Below are 15,811 nucleotides of genomic sequence, written 5' to 3'. Positions count from 1 at the left end.
TGTTAATGACATTGGCCTAGAAATCTTTTATTAAGTCAAAAGGTCTGGTTTGCTGGCTGGGCAGGATGGAGGTTGAGCCAAAAAAGCATAACCAATATGGCGGGAGAAAGCAGGGAAAAGGGAGTGTTCACTTATTTTAGTAAATGTGGATATGAAGAATAAAGAAAAGTGCAGGAGTTGAGTTAACTAATGTGTTATTGACCAATACCAGCATAACCTATCCTTCTTTGTAAGATGCTTAAGAAATTTCTTTTAAGAAAAAGAATAATTTGTGTTTGTTTCTTTTTGTTTGTTTTTTAAGGAAACTCCATGACTTGGCCTTGGATTTGAGCAGGGGCACTCCCAGAGTAAACCTCATTTCCTTGATTTCTGTTAGCAGATTGCTGACATGTGCACCTCCCCGTAGCTCTCTTGCCCCCTTTGATTTATTGTCTGGTCTCACCCTCACAACCACGTGAGGTAGATATTATCATCACTGCTCTTTTACAGACAAGGAAATGGCCACAATCAGAATCGGAAGGAATCTGGGGACTTCCTCAGATCTCTGAAAGCATCCCTTTAAGTGCTAAAGGATCTTCTACTGTGTTCTGTGGTTTTTGGCTGTGTGTGAACGGGCATTTACCATACATATTTGCCAATCATGGAAATCTTTTAAAAACACATTCATCTTCACAGATGGTATATCAACTTGAAACTTTAGCAGGAGGAGTGAGTTCAAGTCTCTCCCTTCCCTCTACCCCACACAGTTCACAGCAAAGAAAGGATTACTTTTCTGTTTCTTCTGATAAGTTCTCCATCCAACCCTTGACCTCTCATGGGGGTCAAGGCAAAAGCTGGAAGCCAATGTTTTCCAGAATTCTAATTTTTGTCCCCAGCTCCCTGGGAGAGCAAAGGTAGTCACTTAGCCTCTCTGGGCTACTGCCAATCCAGTGGTAAAACTGGACAAAAAAACAGAACCTTGCCAGGAAAAACCTAAGCCAGGTTCCCTCTTGCATAAATTAATAGGAAAAAAAAGTGCATGGAAGAAGCAGGATATAAAAAAGAAGGGAAATAAAGGTTTCTAATGGGCAGAGGGTAGATTATAGAAGCCAAATACACTGTCCTGCTGACAATAATACTTGAATAAAGGAATCCTAGGCATTTGATTGAAATGGGCTTATTTGCTATTTAGTTTTCTAGAGTTAATGACATTTGCTCTGCATTCCATTGTTTTTGTCCTGTTTAAACAATAATTTAAAAAAGACAAGAAATGAAAACACAGGACCAAGTGCCTCTTTGCCTTGCTGGGGGGCAAGTACAATGCTAAATAGTCTCATTCTTCAGTATATCATCACATTTAAAATAGAGTTTTCTCCCTACTTTAAATTAACCTACAAGTCTCAGTAGTTCAATGAATATTCTTATTGGTCTTTGTGATTCCTTTTCCCCAAACATTTTGCCTGACAGATGAAAACACAAACAATGTCAAAGCTTCAGGCTATGATATACAAATAAGAACAACAATAAGAGACAATGCAAACTAGAATTAAATTCAGAGACTGCATTTGTGTTCTCTGCGTGCTATTAATATAGTCTCCGATTGTTGAAAACTAAATAATAATGATTTTATTTTTTTAATTTTGTCCATCCATGAATCAAATACAAGGTGCTTTGTGTCTTCTAAAGCAATAAAATTTTTTAAAAAATTGAAATGCACATGTTTAGTTAACAAGTTCTGTTCTTTTTCTACTCACAAGGAAAGCTACAAAGGTAGTTAGTGGTCAAATCATATATAGTGGAGATACTTGTTTGGGTAAATAATTGGATGATTGAAAGGAGGAGGAATTTTTAGCCACTGGATGTATTTGTTTTATATCCCTCCCTTCATTTAACTATAGGCGAATTCACACTCCTTAGCTTTAAAGCATGCCTGTGGATTAATCAAATTTAATGACAATGCCAAAAGCCACCTATGTTTCATGCCCTTGCTTTCTGCTGCTAACTATAAAGCCAGCTAATTCAAAGGAAAAATTTTTATTAGGCACCTATGTTTGTGCAGATTGTTGTCATTACTAATGAAAAAGTGAGGTGTCATTGTAATTTTAAAAATTTAAATTAAAAATATTTTCAATTGTAATTTTTGAAAGGATTTTATTTTAAAAACTATATGACTAATTTTGTTAGAGGAAGAAAAATTTGGATGAAATTTTGAGTCCTGGAGCAGGATTCATCTAGACTTCCCTCATTTAAGGTCAGGACTGAAAAAGAAATACTAAGTTTTTTGCATTAACTTAAAGTATTTATTTAAGCAGTTGGATATTCCAAAAGAGAAGAAAATTCTAAACTTTGAGGGTATTTAGTTTATGTCATTCCCTTTATTTCAATGTGAGATGATTTATACAGCTATAAAATGGGAATAATAATATTACCACTTAAAAAAAAACACCCCTGTTGACATTAAAAAGGGTTAGTTGGGTGGGAGGCATTTCGCCACTCCTTAATCACGGTCATTCCTCCCATGCCCCATTATTCACTATGGATAATTGCTCTCCCAAAGGAGCTTTAAGTGTGGCTTTTTTGGATTGCCATTCCTATACCACACAGTGATAACAATATTAAAATAACTAACTGTGATATGACAAAAGCATTGCCATAAAGACTAAGCATTGGTGTTGGGACTACGAAATGAGAAAGAAGCTTAGTGGAGGCCAATCTTGACGGCAAGACTGGAAGACTAAAATGAAGTGATATAATAAAGATTTCTTCAAGAGTTACACCTTAAGTTATATCTGAGGCAGGAACTTATTCTTGCTTCAGAAAACCTGAAATATTCTGGCTTTGTTGGTGCGGGACTTGAGTCTCTGAAGAAAAAGAGTCACCCTCCCTACTCTCCCCATCTCACCTTATTTTTGCAGGATCCTTTGGGATATATGTGAGATGCTAGATCTCCTCTCTGGCTTTTCTAGTGAGATGTTGCCAATAATTCTTTTAACAAATATTTACTGAATGTGTATTAATGTGTCAGTGCTATTAATGCAATGTGCTTGGTGCTGGAGAAATATTGAAAGGCAAAGCAAACTGCTCCCTGCCTGCAAGGAGCTTAGAATATGGGGGATATAGAACTGAATTGGATAAATGTTTATAAACTGATTAGGGGCTATGTGACTGTAGAACTAGGGAGAGTGATCTAGGCTAAGGGGACAGTGAAAGCTTTCTGAAGGGAATGGGTTTTGAGTTGAAAACAAGAAGAAAGTCTGTTTCTGAAATTCTGCATCAAATCCATATTAACTGTAGTAGGATATTATTAGAAGGGGCTAGGAGTAAATGGAAAGAGTTATATGGCTTTAGGGGCTTGTGTGTGTCAGAATGTTTTGAAAGGACAGACACAGTCAATGACGGGGTATGACCTAACTTCTGAAATTGGCGGGTAAGATTGTCAAAGTGTAAAACAAAATCACAGGCAAATTACCAAACCTCTTTATCATTAATATAATTTCATCTACCCCAAAAAGCCATTTGAGACTAAATTAATGTATATTAACTATCTGTCACAGTGACTAGTAGCTGCTCATTTTTGAACTAAAAGTATTATTTTCGAGGGGGGATTAAATGCGCCATAAACAGCCCACATGGCTGCCCATAACTAGACTGATCGTGAAATGTGTTGTCCAAATCAGGACACTTTTGAGCACAAAAGCGCCCAAACAAGAGGAGTAAACTGTAAAATGTGGTCACCCTATCTATACTTTACTGCCTTGCAGAGATGATGTTGAAAAGCAATTAGCAAAAAATCCACTTTACACACACAGGGCATGGTCACTGTCCTTAAAAACCGTACTTCATCGCGTGGCCTGGCATATTCTGGAATTTTCTGATATAATATAACTCTGAGAACATGGATCATTTTAAAGTATATGGCTATTAGAAGAGAAATCTCATGGCTATTACTGGTTTCCTTTTATTACCCAACTAACACCTGCCCAATGTAAAAAGTTTAAATGCTGCAGAAGAGTATAAAACAAAAAGTAAAAATCTCCCACCTCTTCCCTGGTCCCACTGCCCAGGGATGACCACTGCTATTTCTTCAATATCCATCCAAAAATACGTGTGTGTGTGTGTGTGTGTGTGTGTGTGGTGTGTAGGTCTATTTATATATATGTAGTTAATGCTACATATGTAATAATATAGTTTCTATCTCTTGAGAAATAAGCATATTTAGAATGAATAGTTATTGCTGAGGACATATAACTTTCTTCCAAGGTGAATTAACAAAATCTTTCCTACTTTAAGACCAATGACTGCACCAAAACCCTGGCAGCTTTCCTTTTCAGAATCTGAGGAGCTTGGCCCCCAATTGAGAGAGAGTCCTTGTGTGGCCTGATTCAATGACTCTGGGCTGCTACTTCAGTTCCTTTGTCACCAGAGACAGCAAATGAGTTTTCTTTCCCTCCTGCCCACGGTTCTGTTTTTGTGGTTTAAAGTCACGGGGACTTTGTCTTGATTAACCCAGCTCTACCCGCACCTGCCTGGACTCCAGCTCATTTTAGTGAAGTGCATCGATAACAGGCAATTGAGACTCATTCCAGAGGCAGAGCGGGAGGCTATAAGCTAGCTCTTGTTCACACACCAATCACAAATGGTTTTTTCCCTCTCCGCTCTCTTTTCTTTTTCGAAATGCAAAGCATGTACAACAGCTGTGAATGTGAGAGACAGGCCAGTGCCCTGTGCAAAGAAAAACAGTTACCAGTACTTGAAAAACATTATGGTGCCTGCCATCATGAGCTTGTGAAATCAGGAACAGTGAATACATTTCGCCATTAACAACTTTATTTCAAAAGCAAACATATGTGCTTGCAATATGAGCCTGTGCTCATTGAAAATTAATTGCGTGACAAAAGTAAATTAAGGCAGAGCATCATTTGTGAGGGGGAACACTATGGAAGTTCACAACAGACAAAACATGTAGAGGATTTTCCACAGATCGTACTAGGGAGCCAATGATTGTTTTCTTAAATTTTTAATAAATGCAGTGGAATTCTGAGAGTTGGAGAAGGGAAAAGTCTGGTCTTCTCTGGTGTTTCTTACAAAAGACTGCTAAATGCAAGATAGCAAGGGAACTGGGATACTTGAAGGACCAACTGTGACTTTTCTTGCTGGTAGCTCCTCATTCTTCTAACTATTTTTCTGGGGCTACACTTTCCCCTCTTTGCTGTGTGCACTATTTCTCCTATTTGCCTTGGGCTGAGAAGCATACGCTGAAATGGTAGTGTGTCCCTGATTGGATACCCTGAGTTTTTGAGGAAAACAGAATAAATATTAGGCAAGTTGGGTACCTGGGTCATTCTCCTTATTGGATGCAACCAAACACACTTCCTGTCCCCCGACAGATGACATGATAGAACGTCCTCATTCTTGGACACTGAGACATTCTGAACCTACAGGGACTACCAGATTCAGTGAGAATCTAGAGTTTATTCAGAGGGGTACCATGTCTAGATCATTTCCTACCTGGATAAACTCTGAGCCAGATTTATTCTTTATTCTGGCACTGCCTGGGACAAATGATGACAGCAAACGGTCTCTCTCTCTCTCCTTTCTCTCCTCTCTCTCCTCTCCTTCTCCTTCTTCTTCTTCTCTTTCTCTCATCACCCTAAGATTCTCTCCTCCCAGTGGGCCTTGGGTTCCCACAATTCCTCTTTCTCCTCTCCCCTAGAGAAAACAATCTGATAATCTTAACCAGAGTCAGGTGGTAGGGGCCCTTATACTCCTGTCTGAACTATTGACAGGGATTATCTTCTTTTTTTTCTTGGAAGGCTTCTCCCTGAGCTAACATCTGTTGCCAATCTTCCTCTCTCTTTTTTTTTTCCCTCCCCAAAGTCCCAGTACATAGCTGTACATTCTGGTTGTAGGTCCTCCTCGTTCTTCTTTGTGAGCTGCTGCCACAGCACGGCTACTGACAGACGAGTGGTGTGGTTCCGTGCCTGGGAACCAAACCCAGGTCGCTGAAGTGGAGCACACCGAACTTTAACCACTAGGCCTTCAGGCCTGGCTCAATAGGGATTATCTTATTTTCAAAACATTTTTGAAAGACCCTCTATGAGAGAGTAATACTTTACACAGAGACTCTTCCCTCTCTCTGTCAAGGAGCAAGTAGCTCCTCCACAGATGGGGTTGTTAATGGTGAGTGGAGGAGGGCTGGCTGTGTGCCGAGCCTCTAAACGGGGAGAGGCCACCACCGTGCACTCCCTCTAAGCTTATGGGTATTTCTAGTGAGGAACTATGGTGTGGCAGCTTCCTAAACTTTATCCTGCCGGAGAGACCCTCAGTCATGGGAATGTTTGTGAGCACCTTTAGCTTAACCCAGGTGGGCAAGAGGTTGAATAGAAAACAAGAAAACTCTTCCATTCTTGACAGACCATGGCTCTTCTTCATGGTGGTGACCTGCAGGAAAAAGCTACTCAGAAATTCAAGTTTAGGAATTCCCCTCAGCCTCAAATATTTCTTAAATCTGAAGGCTACTATTATTCTGGCCATCTGTGTGTTTCTGGAAAAAGATGCTGAGTTGAAAGTGACTGCAAAGATTTGGAGATAATTTACAATTCAAAATTCCAAGTGACCAATTTGGTGTAGTTATAAGGATTCACTGAAAAACCCATATCTTATCACAGTTTCTCTAGAAATTAAGAAGGAATCCATTCAACCTTCTCAGCTTATTGCCTACCTTCTTAACTCCACAAATAATATTATCCATGCATAAGAGTTGGAAGCCATTGAGAATAGTCTAGATTTTCCAGAATTTTCTCAGAAAGGATAGCATATCAAAGAATATTCTGGGGAAAAATAGAATGTTATTCCTAGGATTCCTGTAATTCAGGTTAGGTATTTTGAAAAGATTCCTGTGGCTGCAATGTAGAGAATAATTGGAAACCGGTAAGAACAGCTGTAGGGGGACCATCTAGGAGGCCCCTCATATATGAAGCCTGTTTCCAGGTGTGTCATGGCGGGCATGCTCAGCCCCTCTCTACTGATGGCCACTTTCCTCTGCCCAGGCAGCCAGAGAGTAGGCTCTTGACTTGAACTTGGCAAGAGTCCGCTTCTTCCTGGGCATTCCATGTGGGCAAAATGACCACAAAGAATCAGAAACAGAGCAATCATATGATGAGGAAATATAGACAAAGGCAAGAGAGAAGAACCTGCTTCTTCCCATTGACAGTAATATCTCACACAACTAGTTATGTGCAGAGACTTTCCCAGTGGTTACATGTGTTCTAGGCTGAATTGTATCCTCCCCAAATCCATATGTTGAAGTCCTAACCCCCACTACCTCAGAGTATGACTATATTTGGTGATACGGTCTTTAAAGAGGCAATTAAGGTAAAATGAGGTCTTACGGGTGGGCCTTAATCCAACATGACTGATGTCCTTAGAAGAAGGGGCGATTAGGACACAGACACACACAGACATGGGCATGACCATATGAGGATGCAGCAAGAAGGTGACAGTCTGCAAGCCAAGAAGAGAGGCCTCAGAAGAAAGCAACCTTGCCAACACCTTAATCTTGGATGTGTAGCCTATAGAACTGTCAAGACAATAAAATTCTGTTGTCTAAGCTACCCAGTCTGTAGTATTTAGTTATGTCATCCTTAGCAAACTAATCCAACAAGTATTAAGTAACTTACTCCTCATTGCCATCCTTGGATGTAGTTGCTGTGATTATCCCCTTTATAGATGCAAAGTCTGAAGCACAAGGAGATGAGTAAGTTGTGAAGAGAAATTAAAACTAAAATAAGAAGTCTTAAACAGATTCAAGAGGAGAGTGTATTTACCAAAAATAGATAAAAATAGATCAAATTGCTTTTAAAAAGGAGCAGAAAGAAAGAGCTCCTGGATATTAAAACTGTGGTCACACTCCCTCCCTCCCACCAAAATGGGCAGTGCATATAATAAAACACAAGAGTTAAAGACTTTGTTGGAGATCTTGAAGGCAGAGTTGAAGTAGTCAGTCTATCATAAATACTGCAAAAAGACAAAGGGATATAGGATATTAGAGAAAAGCATACGGGGATGCAGGCAAGTTTTAATAAGTCCAACATTTATCTGAAGAAAGTTCTAGAAGGGGAGAACAGAGGTAATACTGGGAAAGAAAATGTAGAAAAAGAAGAGCAGAAATGTTCCTTTCAAGTACTTTTAGATTGAAAGCACCCCCCTGTGTCCTGATTGGGAAGCATGAAAAACTCTCAAACCTGGACACATCCTGGTGAAATTTCAGAACTCCAAGGACAAAGAGGGAATCCTAAAAGATCCAGAGAGGTAAAGAAGAATGGTGGCTGCTGTAAAAATGTACCGAAACCTTATAATTAGATGTTTATTTCTCATGTGCTTCACAGTTTAAAGCAGCATTCTGGGTGGCTTTCCTTCACACAGCGATTCAAGGAACCATCTTGTGGCTCTGCCATCTGCTGTCCAGCTGGTTGAAAGGAAAGAACATGTGGAGAGACCACAGTTGCTTCATAAAAGCCTTGGCCCCTAAAAGGAATATATCACTTCTGCTGTTGATACCAGGTCTAACGCAAAGGAGACTGGGAAATGCAATCTATCTGTGTGTCCTTGGAGAAGAGAAGCAGATTTTGTTGAAAAACTAGCCGTTTCTATTCTAGAATGACAGTCAGTCTAGCCACAGTCTGACATCTGGCTGCTGAAAGGGAGCAATGGTGTCAGAAAATAATAGGGTCGTATTTTCGAATTCCAAAAAAAGAGCGTTTGAACCGAAAATTTTATGGATAACTCAATTGCCAATTAAGTGTAAGAGCAACAATTCAGAAAGTTTACTCACGCCCAACCTGTAAGAAAAAAATTACTCTTCAAATTCACCAATTAAAAAAATAAATAATTACAAGAAAGGAGGCAACATGGTTTGCAAGAAACAGTACAGTTGAGAATGACTCAGAAGATGCTAGAAAGAAACTAATAGCAGAGATAGCATGCTGCGATGCTTGGTAACATCTTTTTAGAGTGTTACCATTTGAGAGATTTAGCATTACACTTAATACTTTATGGGTCTAATTATTCTATTTAGTTTTAGAAACAAAAACAAATTGACACTATCACAGAATTGTAAATGTTTATTTTAGATCAACCTATAGGCAGAATATGGAATAATCAGTTACAACATAAATATAAAGAATAAGAATAAAATTAATACACCAGAAGGTAGAATCAGTAAAGAAAATTCTTGAAATTTTTTTGTTGGAGGCCAATAGATTCTTCCTAAATTTCATAAGTTATGGAGGAGAAAAATAAATACATAATGAAATATTATAACAGTAACCACTAGAGTCACTAGAAAGTTATACTCTTAATGGTCTGTGGGGAGGGGAATTAAAGAAAAAGGGACTTGGGAGCGGTCAGGAGTTTTACTTTACATTCAATATCTTCCAGCATTGCTGGCATTTTTAAAAACTATTCATGTGGATTACCTCCATAATAAAAACTACCAAAAAACCCATTCAAGTCAAAAGTAATAATAACATTCTAAATGGTTGAAAAACAAAACTGGATGTAGAATCTTCCGGAAATCTTAATAACCTATTGGCATCTCCACAATTAGTTACCTAATCTCTCACTTCTGTTGCAATTAGACATTTAGTCATTTACCTTTTCTAGTACATTTTCACTTTTGTAAAATGAAGGTCTTGATTTAAATTTTCCCTAAGTTCTCCCTCTCCATTTCCTATGACTTGTATATTATGATGCCATATTTAAAAAGAAAATAATTCTAAGTTTAATAAAGGGAAGCAATTAATTCTATTTCTGTTGTGGTATAATTGCTTGTTCTCCTTACATCTTTTCAGGCGGAGTTTGTCTGCTATGACCTTCATTGAATTCATATACTTCTGTATCAATCACCGTGTTCAAATAAATGAGAGGACATTTATATGGAGGTTAAGAGATGTTTTGTTTCTTGGTAGCCAAGACCTTCTCAAGAAAAGTGATTGAGCAGGAACTTTGAAAGAATTTTTCCTCAATGGAACAGAAGAATATAGGCAGGTATCAGAGACAGCTGTGGAACTGCTCACTGTGTATTTCATAATATTAGATCTTTGTGGAGTTTCTATTTATTTATTTATTTATTTATTTATTTATTTATTTTTTGTGAGGGAGATCAGCCCTGAGCTAACATCCGTGCTAATCCTCCTGTTTTTTTTGCTGAGGAAGACCGGCTCTGAGCTAACATCTATTGCCAATACTCCTCCTTTTTTTTTTCCCCAAAGCCCCCCAGTAGATAGTTGTACGTCATAGTTGCACATCCTTCTAGTTGCTGTACGTGGGACACCGCCTCATTATGGCCGGAGAAACAGTGCCTCAGTGCGCGCCTGGGATCTGAACCCGGGCCGCCAGTAGCGGAGCGCGCGCACCTAACCGCCAAGCCACCGGGCTGGCCCTCAATTTTATTAATGGCCTCTTTTCTGAGTCCTCAATTTATGTAGGACTTATGAATGCATCTCTGAGTTTCTCAGTGTGCAAACTGTACTCATATGATATCTTGGAGGGTTTTTTTTTTTTTTCTGCTTCTGAAAGCACATTTCTTTGAATTCCACCAATTTGTAATTTGAGATATTTGAGACAGGTTCATCCTGAAGATGAACTTGTACCAGGAAGGGGGCTTGCACAGCAAGTAGAGGGACTAAATAGGAGTATAATTTTAATGCTGATTATTTTAAAAGAACAAAAATATTTTTAAGCACTAAACAAGTATTTATTTTTGAACATAACCTGAGTTTGTTATTCATTAGGTTCAAATTTTGGCAGTAAATTATTTATGCTTTAAGGCAGAGAGAGAGAGAAAAGAAAAGAAATTTCTGCCAGATAGCACTTAATCAGCTTTGGTCCAACTCCTTAAACATTCATTTTCTCTATTTCATGCTTTCACCAATTCATGTCCTAATAGCAAGGATTTACAGTTTTATATTGTTAATAGCAAATAATTATTTTCTACTAGAATAAAACAGTAATGATTAGTCACCTGGCTATATAAATTAATATAAAGATTCTTATTTCTTTAAGAAAAAGTATTTAAGGAACATATTGCTTCTATCAGAGTGGTAAGGCAGTCACATTTTTACAATATTTTTCCTTTTCCAAACTGAATATAGACATACTCTTATGTATGTAAACTTTGGTTTATTATATTTCATATATATTCTTATTAATGTTTCCAAAAAGGAAAAAAAAGTAGCAATACATTAAAAATAAAAATCATATCCTGTTGGGATTTTCTCCCTGAGCCACTGTAGAAAGTTCTGAAAATCTCGACGTTACTTCTCATGAGACTCTCAGCCCATTTGTTTAGTATTTTTGTTTGTAGGAAAGTTTTAGTCATGCATTCAAACTTTGGGAACTGCTAAACCAAATCTCTAAAACTGATAGAAGTTTCTAAGGAGAAAAATGCCTGTAAACTTGTTAAATTTCATACTTTATCAGAATGATGGTTTATCCATGGTTTGTGAAATCTTGCAGCATCTCTAAGGATAAAATATTATAAGATAAACTCCATGCTACAGCCATAAAAGTGCCTGCTTCTTATCTGAGCCATTTTGTGCTATAAAGACTCATTTGGTGGTCAAATATATATGTATATTCTCTTTTTCTTCTTCTTTTTTTTTTCTCCAAAAGGAAAAGGAAGATAACAATAGGAAGATAACATGAAACTAGAATTATTGGCAAGTCTGTGACATCATAAATCTAGTAAAACTTTTATATGATATAAAAGATGGAACAAAAGACTCTGTAAGTTATGTCTAATAATAACAGAGATTGGTATTAGAAGGAACAGATGATTAGTTTCATTTTATTATTTTAATAGCTATTCAAGAATATATAGTTCTGTTCACTGAGGATCAATAACAAAATCCCCAAAATAAAATAATTCAAAAATTCAGTTGCATTTAATGAATGCCTACTGTGTGTTTTTCACCGACTCAGTAATGGGTTATCTAGTAAAGGCATATAGTTCCTCTCCAGTCTCTTCCATTTCTGCTTTCCTACCTCTAGATTTCTCTAATTCTGAGGCCACAATGAAAATGCACCACTCAGATATCCCGCTGTGGCGAACGTAATTGACCAGCAACAACTACTGCCCTCTATCCACTACCTCCTTCGTGCATGAACTCATAAATCCCAAGGATGTCCTCAGCCAGCACAAGAAGGGCACTAATGTAGGCATTTCCTAAAAGACACTGTCTCCTTAGCCGTGTAACTCAGCATCAAGGCCCCCATCAGTCTGGCCGTGAAAGGTGCACTACAAGATAAGACATTTCTTACCCAGCGCCCCTGCCTTCCCTCTCTGCTTCACAGGGACAGAACTTCATGGCGGTCTGAAGACTTTCCCCACCTTTTTTGGCTCTGTCTCCTTTTTCCCAAGAGTGTTTCCCCCAATAAATCTCTTGCAGACCCCATCCTGTCCTGGATGTCTGCATCAGGGTGGACCCCAACAAACACCAACCCATTTTGGTATCTGCTTTAGGGACCTTGCTATTCTTCTCTGCATTACCTACCGCTGCCTACCAGAAGCTTCTGATTATTTCTTCATCTCTGTTTCCCAACCTCTTCTCATGTCTATGCACCACCTAACTCTACCATGTCTCCCTTTCTTATTTAGGACTGTTACTGTCTACCTATCCAGATATATCCTGAAGGCCTAAACTGTGGCTAACACATAGTAGGTGCCCGATAATTATTTATGAATAAATGAATGTCAGTTCTGAGAAAGACTAAAAAACATAGTTCTGGAATGTGGTTCTTTTCTGATAATGGAGATGCATGCTGACTCTTATTGTTCCTGACATCTAGTGGCAGGAAGAAAAACCATCCTGAGACCGGAAGTAATTTCATTGGCTGGCTAAAGTCCAAACAACAGAAAATGTCAAAAGGCCTACTCTCTAGGGCACATAAAACTTTTATAGGGTTAGTATACCTTTTAGATACTTCACAGGTTATGTATTCATGAGTGAGAACTCCAGTAAATTCTAGCATGCAGGATAGAAATCCAGCGAGAAAAGATTAACCAACCCCAGCTGGGTAAATGAGTTAGAGAGCAAGCTGAATTTTACCATCGCAGAGTTTCTACAATCCTAACATCCTATTCCATCCACCTACGGCAATAAAAATATCCACATGAAAACACACAAAAATTTCTGCAAGTTGCAGTGTAACAGCAACAGAATTTACAATATGGATAATGAGTCAGGTTTTAATTCCCAGATTCACAGCGACCAAATAGTGCCCTTGAACTCAAAAAGAAGCTTAAACAAAGGCCTGCTGAACTATTTCCATACCGTGTTCTTACCTTAGAGGACCAGACAGCGAAACGAGAAAGAGCTGGGCAGCAGCGACAAATCACTTTATTACTTTTCTCCCTTCTATTAATATGCATTCAACAAATATATTTTTTTAAGTGACAAATATGTGCCAGGCAGTTTTCTAGGCTCTTGGGGCACATCAAGGAACAGAGGAGACAACAATCCCTGCCCTCGGGAGCTGATCTCTGGTTCCTTTTATCCTCCAAAGGGCTACATCTCCACAGGTGCTTTAGCATGACAAGGATATGCTGTTTGTAACAGGGGACAAAGCCTGTTCTGGGGAAGGGCAAGATCTGTGATCACTTGGAAAGGAGCAGAGGAACAGGGTCTGTTTCCCTGGGAGGGACACTTTATTAAGCCAGCTACTCCAAATGATTGAATAAAGTATCAGATTTTCAGTAAGGGCTCTACTGTCTGAGAAATAGGTCAGGAAAAGAAAGTTCCAGAGAGGAGGAAAAGTCCCTAAGTGCCGGAATTCCCTGAGAAGTTGGGTGGAGATGGGAAGTGTCACACTGGCCCAGAGATGACAAGGGGAGGCATGAGGTTGCCTAGATCCCGAGATGATAAGAGTAAAACCACTAGTAGGCATAAATGACCACCCTTAACTCCTTCATGTGGGTAGAACACATGCCTTGAAACCAGTCAGTTGTAAAAAGAGATGAGAAAGACTGTAGATGCTTGATCATTCCTTTACTCAAATTTTAAGAAACCCAATGAATTTCTTAGTTTCTAACGTGATATATATGTATTTGTTCTTTTTCATCTCTTGGAGGACACATGTCTCTGATAAGCTGGCTGAAGGTGCCATGGGCTTTGTCAACACACAGATGTAGGTATAAGCTCTACCACCTTAGAGTTTTATGACCCTGGACAAGTTATTTCACCTTTATGATCCTCAGTCTCTTTATCTATAAAATAAGCAATAATAGGTCCTACCTAAATTCAATATTATATGTAGAACTACCTGGTACATAAGAGACATCCAAAACACATTAGTTCCTTTTATTCCATGGGTTTCTATCAACTCTGGTTCATGAAGATGCATGTACTGTGATTTTTCTGTTTTATTCTCATCTCTACCTAAAGAGGTGTAGTTAGAGAAATACAGGGTGTCTCATTATCCTGTTGTTTGTTTTGCACTTAGATCAGAATTTTATTTTTTAAATAACTTTCATTGTTTAGGGAAACTTGTATTGCTTATTCACAAGGTTATCCGTCTGATGGTGTCTGTCAAATGATGTAATTAAATAACTTACGTTAGTGTTAATTAGGATCCTCCTTTTTGCTTAAAGTATCTAAGTCAAGATAAAGTGTCCACATTTTCAAGAGATACCTATCAGAATATATGCCAGTATATATTTGAAAAGTTGTTTCGTAAACTGTAAATTGAATCTTTAGAATTTACTAAGGGCACAAAGATTATAGTACACTGATTTTTACCACCGATTTTTAGCAGTGATGAAGTAAAGATGCCCTTTTAGATACGCTCCACGCTGCCCACAGGATCTGATAGTACCTCAGTTGAAAATCACAGATATGTAGTCACTCTCACTGATCAGAGTATGGTGTCTGAAGTGGAATTCTTTGCAATAACCCTTCCTGTCCCAACCTTCTACCCCAACACCCAGCTTTCCTTTAAGAGGGTAGAATGGTTTAATGCCCAGGTAAATTTGGGGGTGCTAGAATGGACACTATTTGGAGCCTTGGGAGTCAATATCTTTACAGGCAGTGCCTTGTATCAGTTGACATGGGACCAATTTTAGGGGCAGAGATGGTCTCAGGCAGCCTCAACAAACTTCCCATGAACCTAAAATGATGCAGTGGCACAGCCTGATTTTTCTATGGTTTTGAGAAAGGCCCAGGGATTAGCTAAGAGAGAGCTGGCTGACATGAAGGAGTCTTTCTGTCAAGAGGAGGTGACGCTGTAGTGGATGTGGTGTGGACTTGTGGTTGGGGAGCCAGATGTAAAGGCAGACATTTCAGAGAAGAATAACAACAACTGAGAACCAGACGGGACTGTGTAAACCACAGCTGGTAGCTGTGTGGACAGTTCCCAGATGAGAACCAGATGTCCGATCCCAACGCTAAGATCCAACACAAGCTCACCAGCACTTTGATGCCACTCCAGGAAGGGTGGGGAAGAGGAAAATCTCAAACTGAAGGTATTACAACATGAAATTGACTTTACCTGGAATTGACTCAATAACAATCTCTTCAATCAAGTGGCATAGAAGTCCAGGATAGAGATTCAATTTAGTAATAGAAAAAGAGTATTTTTTCTTCAAACATATGTTTAGAGAACATTGAGATCATTGGCAAACGTATACTTTGCTTTCCCAAAATTTCTCCTGATTCCTCATGTCAGTATTTCCCAAATAGTGTTCTGTGAAATACTAGTTCTCTGGCATATTATTAGATGTTCTGGAAAAAGTGACCTTTTCCCTGATTAATAATTTCAGGGAAATGCTGCAGGA

This window comes from Ceratotherium simum, chromosome 28, assembly GCF_057802395.1.
Source record: "Ceratotherium simum simum isolate JZ-2026a chromosome 28, ASM5780239v1, whole genome shotgun sequence".
NCBI classification, from domain to species: domain Eukaryota; kingdom Metazoa; phylum Chordata; class Mammalia; order Perissodactyla; family Rhinocerotidae; genus Ceratotherium; species Ceratotherium simum.
This window is presented reverse-complemented; position numbering follows the sequence as displayed.